Source organism: Ranitomeya imitator, chromosome 6, assembly GCF_032444005.1.
Source record: "Ranitomeya imitator isolate aRanImi1 chromosome 6, aRanImi1.pri, whole genome shotgun sequence".
Classification (NCBI taxonomy): domain Eukaryota; kingdom Metazoa; phylum Chordata; class Amphibia; order Anura; family Dendrobatidae; genus Ranitomeya; species Ranitomeya imitator.
Window position 1 is genome coordinate 15,095,627 of NC_091287.1, and position 4,595 is coordinate 15,100,221.

General features: G+C 49.4%; 1 pseudogene; it reads left to right on the plus strand.

Moving 5' to 3' along the window:
* Positions 1-460: 460 nt before the first annotated feature.
* LOC138643281 (uncharacterized) lies at positions 461-2,206 on the plus strand (annotated as a pseudogene).
* Positions 2,207-4,595: the final 2,389 nt, after the last annotated feature.

Sequence of the window (4,595 nt, forward strand, 5' to 3'; positions counted from 1 at the left end):
ATCAAGAAATCAGAGCTGGTGACAGCGGTTTTTACCTGTGCATTTGGGAGGCTTTGTAGCGACGAACGGCGTTGATAATTATTATTCCCGCCTGAGTGGGAGTAGTTCTATCGCCCTTGCTGCAGTGTGCCCATTAGCCAGTACAAAGTAAGGCAGCCTTTCTGGTGACTAATTATCCTAGGTGCAGTACTTTGTCTGGCCTGAGAGTAAGGGGGGCGTCAGAGAGCTGCAAGTTCCAAATCGGATCTGGGAAGTGGGATATAGATAAATCCCCTTCAGAAAGAACTGGGCTACCAAACAACCATGGTTCATGACAAATTGGTGTGAGCGGTGGGGATGATAAAGGTATCCTCCTGGTGAACCGTGACAGATGGCTCAAATAGAAAGGGGTAACATCCCACAGCTGACCTCCTTCCAGAACATAAATCGAAGGAGATCAGGTCTGAAAAACTTCCCTATGATGGAGAAGGATACGGACTTAGATACTTCGGGGTTTGAAAAAAACCTGCAGGCAATACCATCTACCTTGTGAGCAGTGGGCGTAGTATCTAACCCCAGGGTTGAGAGGCAAAGCCGTGGAAGTTTTTGCTGGCCTCCCACCAGAGCTAGATGAGAACTATGAGGCAATAAAAGAGGCCCGGATCAGGAAATACAACTTAACCCCAGGAGTGTTCTGGAACCTACAACGTGGATCAACTGACAGCTATGCGGATGTTGTGAGCACCTTGAGAACCACGTTCCACCAATGGATCAGGGGACTTTATGTTAACAGTTTTGAGGACTTAACGGATCTTATGGTCAAGGATCAATTTCTTCACATGTGCCCCACGGATTTAAGACAATTTGTGCTTGATCGGGAGCAACAAACTGCAGATCAGGCTGCAAAGATTGCGGACTGCTATGTGGCTAACAGGATGCCTGAGTTGCGGAAGCCATCGGGATTCAGCTGGAGGGGAGGTAAGCCAAACGGGGACCCTTCTCCCTCTGCCGGCCGATCACCAGTGCTGTCCAAGCCCACCTCCTATGGGGTTGCGGGGACTATACATTCTTTAGGTGATGTACGCCGGTGCTTCTCCTGCAACAAAGTGGGACATGTTAGCGCTGATAGGGAGAAACGGCCAACTACAACCACAAAGCTGTCCGTGTCCCCACCGTCTGTCCCCTTTGTGGTCGGCTCTGATGCGAGGGCTAATGAGAACTGTCAATCTGTCACTGTTGGCAATAAAGTCACCATTGGTCTCAGAGACACTGGGGCAGAGGTGACCCTGGTGCGTCCAGCCATGATGACCCCTACCGATATCATACCAGGAAAGACTATGTCTATAACCGGGATTGGAGGGGTTAGCCCTGCCGTGCCCGTGGCCCGTGTGTACCTGGACTGGGGAGCAGGGGAAGGACTGAGAGAAGTGGGAGTATCAGAGGCTGTTCCCACCAATGTGTTGCTAGGCACAGACCTGGGGAGGATGGTGTCCCACTATGTTCCTCCCTTGCAAGTAAATGATGCAGAGAAGGCGGAAGAAAGTGACCCACCTGAGATCCCGTGCGAGGAGGAAAATGTCCCAATGCACAGGACTGTAATTATGTGGCAGCTGTGACCCGGAGTCAGGCTGCCGCTCAGACTCAGGCCCAGAGAGTAGAGGATGAGTCTCAGACAGAACTGCCAGGACAGGAGGCCCATACTGTGGTCCCGGAGCCTCCATACATGGCAGACCCACCAAGGTCCCTGATAACAGACACTGGAAACTCAGCTTCAGACCAGGGCCTGGCAGTCACACTAGAAGTATTTGGTCAGTATTTTACATCAGTATTTGTAGCCAAAACCAGGAGTGGGTGATAAATGCAGAAGTGGTGCAGATGTTTCTATTATACTTTTCCTTTATTTGTTCCACTCCTGGTTTTGGCTACAAACACTGATGTAAAATACTGACCAAATACTGAGCGTGTGAGGGCAGCCTTAGCACGTCCAGGAGGCCCTGCAGACAGATGTCAGTCTGGAGGAGCTCTGATGTCTTGCAGACCGACCCCCTACTTCTGGCAAAGAGAGAGTATACTGGGACCAGGGCAGACTGTATACAGAGACTATCCCCACGGACACTACAGAATCTTGGGACTGTGAAAAGCGGCTGGTCGTTCCTTTTCTATTTAGGGAACAATTAATGAGAATCCTCTGGACACTTTGGAATACAAAAGACTAAAGCTCGCCTGACACATAACTTCTATTGGCCCAAGATGGGGACAGATATTGCCAATTACTGCCGATCGTGCGTAGTTTGTCAGCGAGTTGGAAAGTCCGGGAATATACAGAAAGCTCCATTGATACCACTGCCAGTGATCGATGAGCCTTTCCAGCGAGTGGCTGTGGATATCATAGGGCCACTTGCAATCCCTAGCAGCTCTGGTAAAAAGTACATCCTCACAGTGGTGGACTATGCTACACGATACCGGAAGCTGTGGCACTGTCCTCCATCCGAGCAAAGTGGCGGATGCTTTACTGACTGTGTTCTCTCGTGTGGGTTTCCCCAGGGTAATGTTGACCGATCAGGGAACCCAGTTCATGTCTGATCTGATGGAAAGCCTCTGTGAAAGTACAGCATTTTGTGGCCAGCGCCTATCATCCCCAAACCAACGGACTCTGCGAGCGTTTTAACTGAACATTAAAACAAATGCTAAAATGCTGGTAGAGACTGCGAGCGGTACCTCCCTCATTTTTTGTTTGCCTACAGAGAGGTACCCCAGGCGTCTACTGGATTCTCCCCCTTTGAACTGGTTTATGGGAGGAGGGTCAGGGGGCCACTGGATTTGATTAAGGACTGTTGGGAGGACGACCCCAGAACTACTGGAGTCTCAGTGGTCGAATATATACTGCGACTCAGAGAAAGAATGCAAAAAGTGAGCAACCTGGCCCATGAGAACGTGACCCAGGCCCAAATCAACCAGAAGGTCTGGTACGACCGTAATGCCAGATTGAGGGCCTACGAGGAAGGGCAGAAGGTTTGGGTGTTGGTCCCTGTGTTACAGAATAAATTGCAGGCCGCATGGGAGGGACCATATACTGTACATAAGCGGCTGAATTATGTTAATTATGTGGTGACACTAGATGAGCATGCAAAGCGTCAGAAAGTCAATCTAGAACAAAGCCGCCGCACAGCCCTTCCTTAACCAACAGCGATACACACGGTGTACGTGTCACTTCTTATGGGTCCGACTCTCCGGTCGAGGTGCACGCTGGAAACAAGTCATGCAACTGGTACTATGTAAGAAGAAGCGGCAACACTCACTGGTCCTGTGTGGTCCAAGTTTTTATTGATAAAACACAAACATGGTATCTTCACGGCATCGGGAAACAGACGAACAAGGAGGTGAGCAGGATGTGACGACGGCCGTTTCGCGCCGACGATAGCGCTTCCACGGGTCTAAGGAGCAGGAGCGAGACGCGGGTCTAAAAAGGAAGGTGAGGGAAAAAGAGCCCCTCCCCTCCTCCAGCCCACTGCACCCACAAAGTAATCATACGTGACAGGTGAGTTAAAAAAGAGCCGGGGCTAATCCGGATCATTAACACCATAGCTCCCAGTTAAAAACATGAACGTAAACAAAGAGATACAAAACCCCAACGGCCGAAACGGGCATGAGGATCAGATGTGACAATACCATCCTCTTACAAAGCGCAATGAGCATAATATCAAATACGTTTTATAACCATTGTGATAATATCAATACCCCACCACGGAAAGGTAATACGTCCAACATACACAAATTGTAGCACATAGAAATCTGCCATAAAGCGGAACAAAAAGCCAGGGAAAGCAACTTATCCCAAAAAGACAGCCATATCGATTTTATCGTTTAAGCCTGCTGGACCAACCGCACGCGTGGCAGATTTCTATGTGCTACAATTTGTGTATGTTGGACGTATTACCTTTCCGTGGTGGGGTATTGATATTATCACAATGGTTATAAAACGTATTTGATATTATGCGATTGACTCATTGCGCTTTGTAAGAGGATGGTATTGTCACATCTGATCCTCATGCCCGTTTCGGCCGTTGGGGTTTTGTATCTCTTTGTTTACGTTCATATTTTTAACTGGGAGCTATGGTGTTAATGATCCGGATTAGCCCCGGCTCTTTTTTAACTCACCTGTCACGTATGATTACCTTGTCTGTGGGTGCAGTGGGCGGGGATCTGGAGGAGGGGAGGGGCTCTTTTTCCCTCACCTTCCTTCTTAGACCCGCGTCTCGCTCCTGCTCCTTAGACCCGTGGAAGCACTATCGTCGGCGCGAAACGGCCGTCGTCACATCCTGCTCACCTCCTTGTTCGTCTGTTTCCCGATGCCGTGAAGATACCATGTTTGTGTTTTATCAATAAAAACTTGGACCACACAGGACCAGTGAGTGTTGCCGCTTCTTCTTACATAGTAAAAGCGTCAGAAAGTGTTTCATGTAAATATGTTGAAGGCTCATCATGACAGGGAGACCTGTGTCTTACCTGTCTGTAGCCTGCCTGAAGAGGGGGAGGCTGATCTGTTACTGGATGTGGGGGCCGGGACTCAGTATGTGGAGTCTCTGGTGTCAGCAGAGGTGAAGACACACATGAGG